General features: G+C 46.8%; 1 long non-coding RNA gene and 1 pseudogene across 1 annotated transcript in view; one reads left to right on the top strand and one right to left on the bottom strand.

The window, feature by feature from the left end:
- The window catches only part of LOC100428989 (S-phase kinase-associated protein 1-like), a 49,756-nt pseudogene extending 38,564 nt beyond the window's left edge, over nt 1-11,192 (bottom strand).
- Nucleotides 11,193-15,403: 4,211 nt separating this feature from the next.
- LOC144341133 (uncharacterized) overlaps nt 15,404-18,873 on the top strand; it is a 35,677-nt gene continuing 32,207 nt past the window's right edge. The window contains exon 1 of the long non-coding RNA XR_013417799.1: nt 15,404-15,653. This is a non-coding gene — a long non-coding RNA (uncharacterized LOC144341133). The remainder of the gene's footprint in view (nt 15,654-18,873) is intronic.

Here is an 18,873-nt window from a genome sequence, read left to right as displayed (position 1 = left end):
TCCCAACTACTTGGCAGGCTGAGGCACAAGAATCGCTTGAACTCTGGAGGTAGAGGTTGCAGTGAGCCGAGATCGCATGCCACTGCACTCCAGCCTGGGCAACTAAGTGAGACTCTGTCTCAAAAAATAAAATAAATAAATAAATAAATAAATAAAATACAGATTTCTTGGCCTCAAAAGGATTAAATTCCAACCTCTAGAGAAGAGGCCCATCTCATGGTAAATTGCTTTTGGGGAAAAAAAAAGAAAAGAGGCTGGGCGCGGTGGCTCATGCCTGTAATCCCAGCACTTTGGGAGACCAAGACTGGTGGATCACAAGGTCAACAGATTGAGACCATCCTGGCCAACATGGTGAAACCCCATCTCTACTAAAAATACAAAAATTAGCTGGGCATGGTGGCACGTGCCTATAGTCCCAGTTACTCGGGAGGCTGAGGCAGGAGAATCGCTTGAACCTGGGAGGCGGAGGTTGCAGTGAGCCGAGATTGCGCCACTGCACTCCAGCCCAGGCGACAGAGCGAGACTCTGTCTCAAAAGAAAAAAGAAAAGAAAAAGGAAAAGAAAAAGCCGAGCGGGGTGGCTCATGCCTATAATCCCAGCTCTTTGGGAGGCCGAGGTGGGCAGATCACCTGAGGTCACGAGTTCGAGACCAGCTTGGCCAACATGGTGAAACCCCATCTCTACTAATAATACAAAAATGAGCCGGGCATGGTGGCAGGTGCCTGTAATCCCAGTCACTCAGGAGGCTGAGGCAGGAGAATTGCTTGAACCCAGGAGGCAGAGGTTGCAGTGAGCTAAGATCACACCACTGCACTCCAGCCTGGGCAACAGAGTGAGACTCTGTCTCAAAAAAAAAAGAAAAAGTAGAGAAGCAGCCCCACTATCTAAATGTAGCAAGCACCCAGGAGATTCTGGTCTTCCAAAGGTAGAGATCCCTGGATTCATGCCCTGTGTGGGGTGTGTGAGGGATGGGCTTGTTCATCGCACCTTCTCCTGGCCTCTAGGCTCAGGGTTGAGCCCCCCGCCTAGAACCCTGGTTCCAGAATAGTGAGGCCTTTTCTGCCTGAGGCCCAAACCCACTTCACGTCTCAAAACCCTGCCTGGCATGAGTGGATACTCAAGCCCCAGGAAGCTGTCCTGAACTGAGCTGCATTTGCCTATCCCGGGTGGGGCTCTTGCCTACTTATCTCCTGTGTGTAATTTTGCTCTTTCTTCTATTCCCTTTTGCTATGACCTCTTCTCCAACCCTTTCTGTCCTTAGTTGCCCTTTTCCCACCTGAAAAATGCAGGGGCTGCTCTGGTACTTCTCCTAGATCCTTTCTTACAAAATATTTAAGGAGCTGAGTAACCAGTAACTGCTGTCCCCTTTTGGAGATGCAGCAACCTCTCCCTGCCACACACACAGCTTCGAAGTGATTTATGGAGAGGGATGCAGGTGGCTACTGGAAGGAGTTGTGTGCACCAAGGAGGGTTTCTATGTCTCAGCAAGAACAGCCAGAAATTGCCTTGCCACGGACTAGACTCTGGCTCTCTTCCCTACCAGAGGCTGCCAAAAAAGGAATGCTAGGGTGGGCCAGTTGAAAAGATAATTCCTAAGAAAGTGAGAGGAATATAAAATCTAAGAGGAGGGCCTAGTGCTGTGCTCCTGTAGTCTGAGTTACTCAGGATCTGAGGCGGGAGGATCACTTGAGCCCAGGAGTTCGAGTCCAGCCAGGGCAACATAGCAAGACTCCATCTTAAAAAAGAAAGATCTGAGAGGAATTTGTTGAGAGATGTTTTATAAAAAGAAAACATGAGAAGTGAACTTCATCTGTTAATTTGTTGTAAATGTTCTGATGTAAGATGAAGGTGGAATGCGATCTAATGATACGGGTCCAATTTAGTGCAGGTGTAAGCCTGTATTGAGGTATAAGCCTGTTAGATCTCATTCCTCAAAAAGTGCCCCCTTAATACAGGTATAAAGGATTGTACTTCTCCCAGAACCCTTCACGTTGCAAAACTTGGCCTGGCAAGAGTGGATTATACCTATATTAAGGGCGTGTGTGTGTGTGTGTGTGTGTGTGTGTGTGTGTGTGTGTTTGAGACTCTGTCAGCTCACTGCAACCCCCGCCTCCCCGGTTCAAGTGATTCTCCTGCCTCAGCCTCCTAAGTAGCTAGGATTGCAGGGGTGTACCACCACACCCAGATAATTTTTGTATGTTTAATAGAGACAGGGTTTTGCCATGTTGTCCAGACTGGTCCCGAACTCCTGACCTCAGATGATAAGGGGTACTTTTTGAGGAATGAGCAGGAAGCAGTGGAATGGAGTGAGGGCCTGGGGTTTGCTGTTGGATTCACCTGGGGATCAGTATAGGCCCATCACAAGCTGTGTGGCCTTAGGAAAGTTACTTCATCTCTCTGAGCCTCCATGTCCCTATTAATAAAATGGTGACAATCACAAAACCACATGGGTTTGTGGTGAAGACCTAATGAAGTCATAATGTAGTATGCCTGGCATAGTTGAGTGTCCCATAGTCCATGATTCCCTGTCTTTCTGGACAGCTCAAAACTGATGGTACAAGGGGGTACAGGACTTCTAGGCAAAGTCATTGATCAAAAGACAAATGCAGGTTCCAGTCTTCAGGTATGAAGAAGGAAAAGAAGACGGGTGATTATGAACAATGATGAGGCACTAAATAGCTTATAAAAATACATGATAATAAACTGCTCCAGTCTGGGCCTAGGCATTTATCCAACCAGCAGCAGCTTTGAGTCTGTTCAAATGTTCAAATTCATCCTCAATAGCGGCCTATTTAAGAGGCTATCTTTCTCTCTACCTGCTCATTTTTTTTATTTTTATTTTTTTCTTCTTCTTTTTTGAGATGGAGTCTTGCTCTGTTGCCCAGGCTAGAGTGCAGTGGTGCAATCTTGGCTTACTGCAACCTCCGCCTCCTGGGTTCAAGTGATTCTCCTGCCTCAGCCTCCTGAGTAGCTGGGATTACAGGTGCATGCCACCACGCCTGGCTAACTTTTGTATTTTTAGTAGAGACGGGGTTTCATCATGTTGGTCAGGCTGGTCTCAAACTCCTGACCTTGTAATCCGCCTGCCTTGGCCTCCCAAAGTGCTGGGATAATTACAGGCGTTGAGCCACTGTGCCTGGCTTTTTTTTTTTTTTTTTTAAATAGAGATGGGGGTCTTGCTGTGTTGACAAGGCTGGTCTTGAACTCCTGGCCTCAAGTGATCCTCCCATCTTGGCCTCCCAAAGTGCTGTGAGTGTAGTGACGAGATCACCGCAGCCTCAACCTCCCACACTCAAGTGCTCCTCCCACTGCAGGCTCCTGAGGACTACAGGTGCATACCACCATGCCCTGCTAATTTTTGTTTTTTGTAGAGACAGTCTCACTATGTTATTCAACCTGTTTTCAAACTCCTGGGCTCAAATAATCCTCCTGCCCTGGCCTCCCAAAGTGCTGGATTACAGGAGTGAGCCACTGCACCTAGCCTCTACTTGCTAATTTTCTGCAGGAAAGTTCAGAAATTTCAACAACAATAATATCAACCACATGGATAGCAATGATGAAGGTGCCATGACCCGGGCTGTGTGATGGGTGACCATGGTCTCACTGAATCCTCTAGACCTTCTGAAGTGGTGGTGTGACTCCCAGTCGCCATCTTCAGATGCCGGTGCTTGGAGGTCACCTTGCCCAGAGTCATGCAGCAGCAATGTGGCACCGCCAGGACTCGGATCCAGGCCTGACTGGGGGTGGGGAGGGCTGGAGGGCACTCTATCATGTGAATGTCAGAGAAAACGTCTGCAGGATAAACCTGCAGGGAAAGGGGGAGCAGGAGAGGAAGAAAGAGTCTGAAAAACTCTAAGGACTGGGTAATAAACATCCGCCTCTGAATCATCCACTCTGTCTCTGAAATGAAGAAAGGAACAACCAGCAACAAGAAAGCAGATGAGGAAGCTCTGCATCAGGGGCTGGATGGTGCTTTAATCTCTTGCTGTCACATGATCCTTGTGATCTCTGTGACTCTCCAAAGAAGCCAAACACTTTACAATCGGATTAAAAACTAAACCAAACCTTGCAGGCTGGGAGAATGTGAAGCTGGCAAGGTCAAAGGATTAAACCCAAATGCCCAGAGCAAAATTTCACCATGACAGCCTGTTTGTGCAGGGTGGCTGGGGTGTGCCCGCCTGGCGGCGGTGCCAGGGCTGAAAGGGCAACGCGCCTTCGCAGGCAGCATCCTCAAGTGTTAGACCCGCTGCCACAGGCCCCCAGAGTGGGAAGACATGAGGGACAGACAGGCTGACATCAAACCTGACCACCAGGGGCGACAGCATTGACCCTGCAGCGAGCACAAGACTCAAGTGGTCTGGAAGGAAGGGGAAGGAGTTTCCTGGATGAGAGTGTGGGGATTAAAGAAGGCCACTGAGCTTTCTGCACAGGCACTCACTGCAGGATCAGCAGCGGAGACGGGAGGCCAGGACAGAGCCGCGCTGATGGCTGTAGCCCGGCTGTTTGGTGCCTACACAAGCAGCCCCTCTCACCTCTCAGGTAGCACAGTGCCTCTTCCTCTCAGGCCACACTAAAGAAGATTTATCTGCAGGGTGTCGTGGCCCATGTCCTATAATCCCAATGCTTTGGGTGGCCTAGGTGGGAGGATCTCTTGAGCCCAGGAGTTTGAGACTAGCCTGGGCAACATGGTAAAACCTCGTCTCTATGGAAAAAAAATAAGTAGAATGTTAGCTGGGCATGGTGGCGTACGTCTGAGGTGGGAGGCTCAGTTGAGCCCAGGAGGTTGAGGCGGCAGTGAGCCATGTGTGTGCCACTACACTCTAGCCTGGGCAACAGAGCAAGAGCCTGTTTCAAAAATAAAATAAAAATAAGGTGCGAATAAAGAGGCTTTTTCTTTTTTTCTTTTTATTTGAGATGAAGTCTCGCTCTGTTGCCAGGCTAGAGTGCAGTGGCACCATCTCAGCTCACTACAACCTCCGCCTCCCGGGTTCAAGCGATTCTCCTGCCTCAGCCTCCCAAGTAGCTGGGACTACCGATGTGCACCACCACGCCCAGCTTTTTTATTTTATTTTATTTTATTTTATTTTTTGTACTTTTAGTAGAGACGGGGTTTCATCATGTTGACCAGGATGGTCTCAATCTCTTGACCTCATGATCTGCCTGTCTTGGCTCCCAAAGTGCTGAGATTACAGCTGTGAGCCACTGCGCCTGACCTTTAAAGAGGCTTTTTCTACTATCATGTAGAAAGTGGGAGAAAAAATATGCTGCAAAACAAGATCTCTTGCAGTTCTGGAAGCCAGAGTAGGAAGGAAGAAAGAAAAGAAAGAAGGAAGGAGGAAGGCCTTAAATTTAGAAAGAAAATCAATTAGCAATTGTTTTCTACAAAGAAATGGTTCAGGCCAGGCACAGTGGCTCACGCCTATAATCCCAGAATTTTGGGAGGCCAAGGCGGGCCAATCACGAGGTCAGGAGTTCGAGACCAGCCTGGCCAACATGGTGAAACCCCGTCTCTACTAAAAATACAAAAAATTCACTGGGCATGGTGGCAGGCGCCTGTAATCTCAGTTACTCAGGAAGCTAAGGCAGGAGAATTGCTTGAACCCGGAAAGCAGAGGTTGAGTGAACTGGGATCGCGCCACTGCACTCCCAGGCCACAGTGCAAGACTCTGCCTCAAAAAAGAAAAAAAAAAAGTTCGAATTTACCACAGCTTTTTTTAACTAGAAACTGCAACCGCCCTCCATATCCGTAGGTTCATCCTCAGATTCAACCAACAACGTCTGGAAAATATTTGGGAGAAAAATATATATGACAATTTAAAATAATACAAATTAAAAATGCAGTATAACAACTATTTACATTAGGCCGAGTGCGGTGGCTCACGCCTGTAATCCCAGCACTTTGGGAGGCCAGGCGGGTGGATCGCTTGAGGTCAGGAGTTGGAGATCAGCCTGGGTAACGTGACGAAACCCTGTCTCTACTAAAATTACAAAAAGTTAGCCAGGCGTGGTGGCACGTACCTATAGTCCAGCTACTCAGGAGGCTGAGGGCTGAGGCATGAGAACTGCTTGAACGCTGGTGGGTGGAGGTTGCAGTGCCATTGCACTCCAGCCTGGGCGATAGAAGGATGCTCGGTCTCAAAAAAAAAAAAAAACGATTTACATAGTATTTACATTGTATTAGGTATTATAGGTAATCTAGTGATGATTTAAAGTATATCAGAGTAGCGGGGCATGGTGGCTCATGCCTGTAATCCCAGCATCTCAGGAAGCAGGAGGATGGCTTGGACCTAGGAGTTGAAAGCTGCGGTGAGCTGTAATCGTGCCACTGCACTCACTTAGCCTGGGCGACAGAACAAGACCCTATCTCTAAAAGAAACAAAATATGCAAGAGAAAGTGCATGGGTTACATGCAAATACTATGCCATTTTATACCAGAGAACAGAGCAGGATTTTGGTATCTTCAGGGAGTCCTGGAACCAATTCCGCTCCATTTAAGCATTTGTTTGGAGATCCTTAGCTAGCAGTGCAAATGGGCACAGAAACTTAAAATTCAAGACATTTGGTCATCCACAAAAGACTGCTGAATTCCCAGACCAGCATAACAATAGTGTAGGTCACTGGGGAGGGGAAACAGTTCATGAATATGTAAATCAATGGAAATTTTGTTTCAGGAAAAATCAGAGAGAGTTCTACTCAATATACTGGAAGACAAACTTAGAGAACTCACACACACACACACGTATCCCAAACCCCAGTGTGGATGGTGCAAGAATATAAAGGTGACAGAAAAACAGAGATCCACAATGAGTTGTCTATGCATCCTAAAAATCCTTTTCCCCCAGGAACAACTGCCTTTCTGCAAAACAATCCTCAGAGCCACTGACAGAGGCTGAGAGCAACACAAAATTGCAGAATGAGCACTGAATTTGGAGGACAGTCCTCAGGTATAAACTCCAAATTCCCGCCTCACTCCCACCCTAATTTGACCTCGTGCAAGTGCCGTAACCTAAGTTGTTGTTGTTTTTATTTTATTTTATTTTTTTTTTTTTTTTTGAGACAGATTCTCCTCGCTCTGTCACCTAAGCTAAGTGTGGTGGCGCCATCTCAGCTCACTGTAACCTCTGCCTCCTGGGTCCAAGCGATTCTCCTGCCTCGGTCTCCCGAGTAGCTGAGACTACAGGTGTGCACCACCACCCGAACTAATTTTGGTACTTTTTGTAGAGATAGGGTTTCGTCATGTTTCCCAGTCTGGTCTCGAACTCCTGGCCTCATGTGATCCACCCACCTGAGCCTCCTAAAGTGTTGTAATTACAGGAATGAGCCACTGCGCCTGGCCACGGATTCATGTCCTTAACTTAAAACAAGGTTCATAGAATTGTAAGGCGGGAAAGATATTTAAATATTTACTGAGAGCACAATGGTGCACACCTGTAGTCCCAACTACTTAGGATTTGAAGCTGGAGGATCACTTGAACCCAGGAGTTCGAGGCCAGCTTGGGCAGGCAACATAGTGAGACTCTGTCTCTAAAAAACAAAACAAAGTATTTCCTGAGCACCAAGCCCTGTTTTAGGCAATGGGAACATACAGTAAACAAAACAAAGGTCTGCATTCATGGAGCTTATAACTGAGATGGCAAGATGAACACTAAACACACACAGAAGTCAATGCAGAGTGTATCAGATGGTGTTAAGAAGGGAGTGGGGAGAGTCGGGGAGGCTGCTGTTTTATTTAGGGTGATCTGGGGAGGCTCTTGTTAAGAAGACTTGAGGCAGGGCTGGGCGCAGTGCCTCACACCTGTAATTCCAGCAGTTTGGGAGGCGGATCACAAGGTCAAGAAATCAAAACCATCCTGGCCAACATGGTGAAACTCCATCTCTACTAAAAATACAAAAATTAGCTGGGCATGAAGGTGTGGGCCTGTAGTCCCAGCTACTCAGGAGACTGAGGCAGGAGAATCGCTTGAACCCAGGAGGTGGAGGTTGCAGTGAGCCGAGATCGCACCACTGCACTCCAGCCTGGCAACACAGTGAGACTCCATCTCAAAAAAGAAAAGAAAAGGCCGAGCGTGGTGGCTCATGCCTGTAGTCGTGGTGGCTCACGCCTGTAGTCCCAGCACTTTGGGAGGCCAAGGCAGAGAGAACTCCTGAGGTCAGGCGTTCGAGCCCAGCCTGGCCTGCATGGTAAAACCCTGTCTGTACTAAAAAATACAAAAAATAAAAAATAAAAAAGACATGAGGCAGTCATGCAAATATCTGAGGAAAAAGGTTTCCTGACAGAAGGAACAGCAAAAGCAGAGACCCTGAGGCAGGGACTTTTTGTGGAGTTCATGTAATGAGGAGACCAGTGTGGCAAGCAGGGGTGAAGAGGTGTTCAAATAGGAGGATGCAGGAAATATCTGGTTTTCACCCGGAGTGAGCTGGAAAGCCGCGGAAAGGCTATAGTTGGCTTCTGTTTGAAAGGTTTGCTTAGTCTGCTGTGAGAAATAGAGGTTGGAAGGATCAAGGGCCTGAAAAGAGAGACCAATTAGAGGCTACTGAAATAGTCCAGGCAGAAGATGATGGCTGTTTCAATGTGACAATGGGGGTAGGAAGACTGAGATGTGAATGGGAGAGGGGTGCATTTTGAAGGTAGGTCTAGCAGGATTTGTTAGAGTCTTAATTGTGGGTATGAGAGAAAAGAGTCATTGATAACTCTAGTGTATTTGGCCTGAGCACCTAGAAGAATGGAGCTGCCACTAACTGAAATGAGCAAAACCACAGGAAGAACTAGGTTGGCAGAGAAGAAAACAAGAGTTCAGTTTGGGCTAAGTTTGAGAAGTCTATTGGATATATTGGTCTATTGGTTTGGATGTGCTCACCCAGGGACTAGGCACAGAGGGAGAAGAGAAGAGTTCAAGGACTCCGGGTTTAGACATTAAGGAGATGAGGAGAAGCAAAGAAGACCACAAGGAGTGGTCAGTGGGGTAGGAGAAAACACCAGGTCCCCAGTGAGTCTGTGCCACGGGTTGGCAAGTTGGCCCATAAAGGGCCACATAGTAAATATTTTTGGCTTTGTGGACCATGTGGTCTCTGTTGCCACCTCTCAGCGCTGCCATTACAGTTCAAAAGCAGTCATAGACAATATGGAAGTGAACGGATATGGTTGTTCCAGTAAAGCTTTACTGGATTTGGGCTGCAGGCTGTAGTTTGTCAAACCTTGGTGAACCCACGTAGCGCCCAAGAGTTGTGCAATGAGGAGAAAGAACGGTAGCCATGGTGCTCTGGAAGCCAGGAGGACAAAGTGTTGCCAAGGGGAGCGATCAGTGGTATCAAAGTGGCTGACAGTTTGAGTCAGATGAAGAAAGAGAAGCAGCCATTGACTATGGGAACACAGAGATCACGATGGCCTCAGCAGGAGCACTTTGCCTGGTAAGAGCAAAAGCCTGATGAAAGTGAGCTCTAAATTGCAAGCATGGGCATGAGCAGAAACGACTCTTTCGAAGAGTTTTTTTAGGACTCATTCACTGGTGGAAACTGAGCATTTTTCCATTGTTTCAAGTAACTTGTGCTCTTTGGATTTGCAAGAAAAACAGCCTTAAGATCTAGAGTTAAGTCAGAAGCCATCAAAATATGGTTAAGAAGCTGGGCGTGGTGGCTCACGCCTGTAATCCCAGCACTTTGGGAGGCCAAGGCAGGCGGATCACTTGAGGTCAGCAGTTCAAGACCAGCCTGGTCAACATGGTAAAATCCCTGTCTCTACCAAAATTACAAAAATTAGCTGGGCATGGTGGCGGGTGCCTATAATCTCAGCTACTTGGGAGGCTGAGACAGGAGAATCTTTTGAACCTGGGAGGCGGAGGTTGCAGTGAGCCGAGATCATACCACTGCACTCCAGCCTGGGTGACAGAGTGAGATTCCTTCTCTTTTTGTTTTTTAATTTTTTTTTTTTTCCAGACACAGTCTTACTCTGTTGCCTAGGCTGGTGTGCAGTGGCATGATCTTGGCTCACTGCAGCCTTGAGATTCCTTCTCTAAAATAATAAAATAAAATAAATATAAGGTTAAGATTTGATGGTGTGGTCCCAGGCATTATTTATTTTATTGCACCTTTATTGCAAATCCCAAACACCCAGTGCCTATTTATCTGTATGTTGCCCTGTGATAAAAAGTCTTTTTTTTTTTTTTTTTGAGACAAGGTCTCAGTCTGTCACCCAGGCTGGAGTGCAGTGGTACGATCTTGACTTACTGCAACCTCCGCCTCCCAGGTTCAAAAGATTCTCCTGTCTCAGCCTCCCAAGTAGCTGAGATTACAGGCACCCGCCACCATGCCCAGCTAATTTTTGTAATTTTGGTAGAGACAAGGATTTTACCATGTTGACCAGGCTGGTCTTGAACTGCTGACCTCAAGTGATCCGCCTGCCTTGGCCTCCCAAAGTGCTGGGATTTGCAGGCACGCACCACGCCTGGCTAATTTTTGTATTTTTAATAATTTTTTGTAATTTTATAATTTTGTATTTTAAAGATGAGGTTTCACCATGTTGTCCAGGCTGGTCTCGAACTCCTGACCTCAAGATGATCTGCCTGCCTTGGCCTCCCCAGCTGCTGGGATTACAGGCGTGAACCACTGCACCCGGCCCGAGAAAGTCTTGAGACAACTGTCCGCATCTTGGTTAGAGGAAGTCCATGCCTGGCCAAAATATTCCATTCTGAACTCAGACAGCAGCCTGCACATTCCTGCTGTCTACACAGCCAAGCACGTTTTTCATCAACTGGGGTGAGTTGTTGGCATGAGGATCCATCCAGTGAAAAAGCCAAAATTTATGCCATACTTTGTTTCCCAGCGAGCCCAAACTATTTCATATAAATTACCTCATTGATCTCCAAAGCCCTTGTGTGAGATTTAGAATTATTACTTTTTTTTCATCTTCACACCCAGTCTGTAGGGGGGCAATAAATATTACATTCTGCTGTTCATGATGCAGGACTGAGGACCACGCCAGTGAACTTCGAATTGTGGCTTTCACCTCTGAGCAGAGTCCTGGTGCGGGGAACTGAGTAGCAGAGGACTGGTCTCACAGACTGCCCTGGGCATGTGTCCTGGGCACACTCAACCTCAGATCTTGCCTGCTTGCGGGACCACATGGGGCATCCTACGATCTTGCTTTCTTCTGTACACCCCTTGCCAACCACAAATGGATTGGGAATGGAGCCCATCCCCTTTAGCCCGTGTCTATGTCTGGCATAGCATGATGAGCTGGGGCCAATCCTCTGCCTCTCTCGGGAAAGAGTCCCCCATCAGACACAAGGAGATGAGAGGAGCAGACACCCAGAGAGCCCCCATCATATTGATGGTGCAACTCTAAGGTGAAAATCCATGAATTTCTGGATGCAAGAGGTCCCTGGTGCTAGCTTGGATGCAGCTATTTTTTATATATAGCTGAGCGTGGTATTGGGCACCTGTAATCCCAGCTATTTGTGAGGCTGAGGCAGGAGAATCACTTGAACGTGGGAGGCGGAGGTTGTGGTAAGCCAAGATCCCACCACTACACTCCAACCTGGGCAACAGGAGATTCCATCTTAAAAACAAACAAACAAGGGCCAAATGTAGTGGCTCACGCCTGTAATCCCAGCACTTCGGGAGGCTGAAGCGGGTGGATCACCTGAGGTCAGGAGTTCGAGACTAGCCTGGCCAACATGGCAAAAACCCATCTCTACTTTAGTAAACACACAAAAATTTAGCCAGGCACGGGGGAGGACACCTGTAATCCCAGCTACTTGGGAGGCTGAGACAGGAGAATCTCTTGAACCTGGGAGGCAGAGGTTGCAGGGAGCCGAGATTGTGACATTGCACTCCAGCCTGGGCGACAAGAGCAAAACTCTGTCTCAGAAAAACAAAACCAAACCAACCAAAAAAAAACCTCTGATGTAAGGAGTTTGAGGTCAGTCTGGGCAACATAGTGAGACCCCACCTCTACAAAAAAATAAAATTAGCTGGATGTAGCGGTGCACGCCTGTAGGCCCAGTTACTCGAGAGGCTGAGGTGGGAGGATCACTTGAGCCCAGGAGGTTGAGGCTGCAGTGAGAAGTGATGGTGCCACTATGCTCCAGCCTGCATGGCAAAGCACAATGTTGTCCAGGCTGGAGTGCAGTGGTACCGTCATGGCTCACTGTAGCCTCAAACTCCTGGGCTTAAGCAATCCTCACACCTCTGCCTCCCAAGTAACTGGGACCACAGGCACATGCCACCATGCCTTGCTCCTGGCTTGTTTTCCTTCTTCCAAAAGTTCTTATTATTCTAGATCATCTCTATTGTGTAGACGCAAAGACCCACCCTGCCCTAGATCTCAATTTGTTAATTTATTCAACATTCACTGGACACCTTCTATGAGCCCAACACCCTAGGCACTAAGGCCACAGGAGTGAATAAGTCAGACCCAATCTCTGCCCTTGAGGGCTACAATCTAAAAAGAAACAGACAATTAAACAAGCAAGTGCATTGTGATGTCCTGTGACCTAAGAGAGGAAACTGGGGGTAGAGGAAACCCCAGAGCAGGCAAAGCAACTTCTTGTCTTGAGGAAGTCATGGGGGCTTCCTGGAGAATGTGGCCCCTAAGCTGAGGCTTGACAGGGAGTTGGGGTTACTCAAGGAGGAGGCAGAAGGGTGTTGGAGGCAATGGAAGCCACACGACTGAGCAAAGGCCAGACCAGGTCAAGGTCCTTGGAGCAATCGCATTAAAATGAGACACAATTCAGAGTCCAAAAATGCCCCAGTAGGAGACGGGACAGCACACGCTCCCAAGTCCCTGACTTACTCATCAAATTTTTTATTCTAAATGAAGCTTAGAATCCAGTCAGGACACCTCAGAGCAGACCTACATTTCCATCCTGAGCCCAGAGAATCTTTTGGCCGGAAACCAAAGCAAATTGAGAGCAGCCCATTCATGGGACCCCAGTCGACCACATCCACAGCAGAGAAAGAGGGGCTTGCGGCCCATAGACTCGGGGCTATGCCTGCTGGCAGCACAGGAGAGAACACACCAGGGGCTGGAGACCCCAGGGGTCCCCCAGAAGAGGGGCGATGCTGTATTTCCCGAAGAGTTTTTTCTCCACCGAGTTTCCTGGATGTATCTCTGGGGTCGAGTCCACCCATCTTGCCAGCCCAAAATGAGGAGACGCAAGATCCAGCCTTTATGTGTCAAAGGATCTATGTAGCAGTGGGGTTCAGCTGCTGCTCTGCATGGCTTTAGGGATTGCCAGCACGTGCTCCCCTTTTTCCTCCCATCACGGTCAGCGACGATTATGTTTGGTGCAAGCCAAAAATATTGCATTCCAGCCTGGGCAACAGAGTGAGACCCTGTCTTCAAAACAAACAACCAAACAAAAATTAGAGGGAGAGAGGGTCTTACTGTGTTGGCCAGGCTGATCTGGAAGTCCTAAGTTCGTGCCTTGGCCTCCCGAAGTGTCAGGATTATAGGCGTGAGCCACTATGCCTGGCCCCGTCTCTATTAAAACAACAAAAAAAGAAGAGTGAAGCAGGCTGGGTCTGCATTAGAAACGTCTGAAGTTCATACCATAGGTTAGTGAGGGGAAAACAGACCAGGTTCCATCCTAGGCTATAGGCCACAGAACTCAACTTACGTCCAATAAATGATCCCTGCGTGCCAGGTAGTTACTATCATTATTATCCCCTTTTACAGATGAGGAAACAAAGGCCCAGAGAGGTCAAGTGACCTGCCCAAAGTCTCCCAGCTAGGAAATATACAAGCTGAGATACGGATTCTGGTAATCTGCTACTAGAAGTCAAGGGTTAGAGGTCAGAACTGCAGCTGTTTAAGTCCAGCTGGGAAATCTGATACACACACCTGATAAATGGGTTTTGAGGATGACATGCATCTTAAATAGCTCTTCATGGCTGAGTTTAGGCAGCTGAGACTCTGAAGAAAACTTAACAGCTGGAATTGCAAACGTTTGTTGAATGAATTAATGACTGAACCAGGGTTATTTGGGGCCTCATCTTCCTTTCCACATTCTTCCCTTAGCTTCTCTCTTCAAGGATTTTATCCTCCAAAACACTTCTTACGTCGTTTGTCCACTTCGATAGCCAGTTCTTTCCCTCTCTGACTTCTCCTGTAATTCCCAGCCTCACTGGGACTCTGGGTTAAAAAGTTGTGGCTCTGCCACTCACTAGTTCTGTGACTTGGTGCAGTTTCTTTTCTTTTCTTTTTTCTTTTTTTTGAGATGGAGTTTTGCTTTTGCTGCCCAGGCTAGAGTGCAATGGCGTGATCACAGCTCACTGCAACCTCCGCCCCCCAGGTACAAGCAATTCTTCTGGCTCAGGCTCCCAAGTAGCTGGGATTACAGGTGTGTGCCACAATGCCCGGCTAATTTTTTTTTTTTTTTTTTTTTTTTTTTTTTTGAGGTAGAGTCTCGCTCTGTCGCCCAGGCTGGAGTGCAATGGCGCGACCTCAGCTTACTGCAACCTCTGCCTCCTGGGTTCAAGTGATTCTCCTGCTGCAGCCTCCTGAGCAGCTGGGATTACAGGTGCCCACCACCATGCCCAGCTAATTTTTGTATTTTTAGTAGAGATAGGGTTTCACCATGTTTATCAGGATGGTCTCGAACTCTTGACCTCAGGTGATCCACCTGCCTTGGCCTTCCAAAGTGCCGGGATTATAGGCATGAGCCACCGTGCCCAGCCAGAGTTGGTACAGTTCGTAACTCCTCTGAGTCTCTACTTTCTGGACTGCTAAAAAGAAGTCGATGGCCCTACCCTCTTAGACCAGTGGATCAAATAGAATAACGCAGAGCATCACTTGACAGCATGACTGTGCCCAGCTCATAGGAGGTGTTTACTCCCCTCCTCTTTAGCTTTCAAGCATAATAAACCTTTGGACTTTCCCTCTATCACTCCACCCATTCAAAGATAATTTCTTGTTTCAATATATCCTGAAGGCACATGTTTCTTTGGTCTCAGATGAGAACCAATTTTTTTTCCTTTTATTTGAGACAGAGTCTCACTCTGTCGCCCAGGCTGGAGTGTAGTGGCACCATCTTGGCTCACTGCAAACTCTGCCTCCTGGGTTCAAGCAGTTCTCCTGCCTCAGCCTCCTGAGTGGCTGGGATTATAGGCAAGTGCCACCACATCCAGCTAATTTTTGTATTTTTAGTAGAGACGGGGTTTCACCATCTTGGCCAGGCTGGTCTTGAACTCCTGACCTCATGATCCCCCCGCCTCGGCCTCCCAAAGTGCTGGGATTACAGGCATGAGCCACCGCTCCTGGCCTGGCTGAGAACCAATTGTAAACCACCACACAGAGTTGCAAAACCATAAAACAATTAGCAATAACTCTGCTATCAAACAATTAATTTCCAGGGTGTGTAAATATGTCCCCAAGGCTCCAACGTACAGACTAGTAAGAGTTTTGAAGCTTGCCGTTTTTCGAAGGCTTATACAGAATAGTTTCCTGCAAACTCAAGTGGCTGGGAAGCCCAGCTGAAGGTTACTTCTACCCAAAGGCCACGTCAGCAGAAAGTGGCCAACAGGTCTTAGGCCTGAAAAAGCTCAGACTGAATTTCAGGAATGACATCTGAAACTGCTGGTTTCTCACAAGGAATAAAAGCTATCTGGGAAGCTGGAGAAGCAGCTTACTGTCTGGGGCAGGGACTTGCAAATGGGTAAGTAGATATCTGGGGAGATTAAGTGCCCAGTGCTGGCCGGGCACGGTGGCTTACTCCTGTAATCCCAGCACTTTGGGAGGCAGAGGTAGCACATCACTTGAAGTCAGGAGTTTGAGACCAACCTGGTTAACCTGGTGAAACCCTGTCCCTAGTAAAAACGCAAAAAGATTAGCTGGGCATGGTGGCACGTGACTATAATCCCAGCTTTACGAGAGGTTGAGGCAGGAGAATTGCTTGAACCCAGGAGGGGGATGCAATGAGTCGAGACTGTGTCACTACACTCTAGCCTGGGCAACAGAGTGATGCTCTGTTTCAAAAAAAAAAAAAAAAAAGAGTGAGTACAATATTGATTGGGATGGTCTTCAGGCATGGAGCTCAGATGTTCTGTTTTTCAGACTTTGGCCCAACACATGACCACAGTAGAAGTCAACGAGTCTGAGTTCTTGGAACTGTCTGAAGATGCTTACTGGTTGGATTGCAGGGCCTTCAGTTCTTTCTTCATTTCTCTGCTAGCTAAGATTTTCCAGATCAGCAGTAGGAATATCGGAAGGTCCCTCTTTCCTGCTTTGACTGAGATAACTCACCAAGGAATCTTTGGATGTGCCCAACATGAAACATTTCAATCAAACCTGAAGAGAAATTGAGATGTTTGAGAGATTAAAAGAGGACTTATGATGTCTTGGTTCCGTTCAATTTCTCTTAAGGGTCAACTCTTAATCATAAAGCAAATACGTTAGTATTTTGTAATATATTAGTATTATGTAATTTCTCCACACTTACAACCTTTAAGAAGAAGGACTGAAGATAAGTTAAATGGTTTCTATTTACTCTAACTCAATAATACAGAGTTTGACTAGAAAGTAATCAAAGTGACTTTTAGAATAAGCACTCCAGGCAGGGCGCGGTGGCTGACGCCTGTAATCCTAGCACTTTGGGAGGTTAAGGCAGGCAGATCACCTGAGGTCAGGAGTTTGAGACCAGCCTGGCCAACACGGTGAGACCCCATCTCTACTAAAAATACAAAAATTAGCCAAGTGTGATGGCACACGCCTGTAATCCCAGCTACTCGGGAGGCTGAGGCAGGAGAATCATTTGAACCCAGGAGGCGGAGGTTGCAGTGAGCCGAGATGGTGCCATTGCACTTCAACCTGGGTGACAGAGCGAGACTCCATCTCCAAAAAAAAAAAAAAAAAGAATAAACATGCCCAAACTCTCATAATAGAGCAAGTAATGGCTTTGGAGTGGATGCCTTCAGAGCATATGTACCAATCTGGAAAGTTGTAGCTCAAAACACATTCTGCAGCCCCCTCCGTCAAGATTACCTTCAAGGCTAATTTACAACACACAAGTGAAAATCTACTTTTGACTTCACATAGAGTTATGTGGCTTGTCTACTCCATATTAATCCCTAGATTTGGCCACAGATGGTTTGTGTCTGTTTCTGAAAATCAAATCTACCTCCAAAGGATGAAGATTTATCATTCCCCCAAAGACATGTGGAAATTTAAAAATGCAATGCAGGCTCTGAAGGTAATTCTCAAGCACCTTGAACATTGTTCTAAAGTTTGAACAATAGAAGCATTGTTTGAAAGTGAAGTTTTCCCAGGTGGTGACTTTGAAGACCACACACTTCATGTGTATGCACTGGGTCACAAAATGCCAGACCTAGAAGAGGCCTTGAAGACAGGAGCAGGGACTAGGTGGACAGGATCCTTAGACTTTGTGTCCCAGGTCCCTCACTCTCCTCATCCTCATCCCAGCCTTGCATCAACATTTTCTAGCGTACATTTATGCTGCCTCCCTCCACCCCATCCCATTCATGGCTTTGTTAAGAGCATCAATCATGTTATTTTACATCACATCTCATGAATGTGGTTCTAAACAATGATAATAGGAGTTGAAAGAGAAAACCAGCTTGCAGGTTTATGTTGGATTTAGTGCCTTCCACAGCCTAGTAAGATGCTCAATAATGTTGACAAAATGAACTGGACTTGAGATGTGATACTAAGAAATATATTTTAGCTATGGAATATATCATCACCGTTATCAGTGCCAGTGCTCACCACTGCATTGCAGACTGTGGTGGGAATCACAAATGTCATGCTATTAAACCACCTCAGATAGATGTCTGGTGAATTTTTTTAAAGCTTCAACTATTTCTGGTATTGATTTTCCCGAATAAGGGGCTATTACCAAGAACTGTAAAGTACTCTGCTCAGTAGATAACCATTAAAATCTAATCGCTGCCAAGTCACAGAGAGAAGAGATGGGAAAATGTGCTTTGTCAGAGGCTGGTGGAAGTCAGCTGCAGGAAGAATTTGGGGGCAAACCTTAGGAAGAGCTCAAGTTATCAAAAGCAAAATCATCAGCCTCATGCAACAGTGAATTGGCCATCCTAGAAGTATTCCAGTAGAGGTCAGATGACCCCTTTTTGGGAGATGTTGTCTATAGAACGGCTTCTACAATAAGCTACAGAGCTCCTTGGTCCCCCTCAGAGGCTGAGTTTTTTGGATTCTATAACATGGATTGCAAGATAAGGATCTATATGATACAGACACCAACACATTCCTTGACTAAATTGTTATCCTCTTTTATTCTGTTTTGATAGAACAATTTTTCTTTAGCTTCTTTCTTTCCTTCCTTCCTTCCTTTTTTTTTTTGAGACAGGGTCTTGCTCTGTTGTCCAGGCTGGAGTGCAGTGGTACAATCTTGGTTCACTGCAACCTCTGCCTCCCAGGTTCAAGCAATTCTCATGCCTCAGTCCCCCAAGTAGCTAAGACTGCAGACACGCACCACCACGCCTGGCTAATTTTTGAATATTTTGTAGAGATTGGGTTTCACCAATTGGCCAGGCTGGTCTCGAACTCCTGACCTCAGTAATCTGCCTGCCTTGGCCTCCCAGAGTGTTGGGATTACAGGCGTGAGCCACTCCATCCAGCAGCTTTTTTTTTTTTCAGTCAAAACTCTAATCCCATTCACTAAAAGGAGTCTTTCTGATTAACCAAGCGAGTCAATAGACTTCCTACCCACTTCCCAACTCAATCAGAACAGTCTTTGCCTTTTCTTCAGGATTTCTAAACAGCAATAGACACTCACAGGGAAGGAAATGAGCATCTTGTTAAATCTTCACAAATACTCCGATAAGCAAAAATTCAAGTCCATGTTATGCAAACAAGGAAACTGTGGATGAGGGAGGTCTCAAGATGTCACAGCTGGC

The sequence above is a fragment of the Macaca mulatta genome, chromosome 5, assembly GCF_049350105.2.
Source record: "Macaca mulatta isolate MMU2019108-1 chromosome 5, T2T-MMU8v2.0, whole genome shotgun sequence".
NCBI lineage: Eukaryota > Metazoa > Chordata > Mammalia > Primates > Cercopithecidae > Macaca > Macaca mulatta.
Note: the sequence above shows the minus strand (reverse complement) of the source record. Positions and strands in the feature narration are given on the sequence as shown.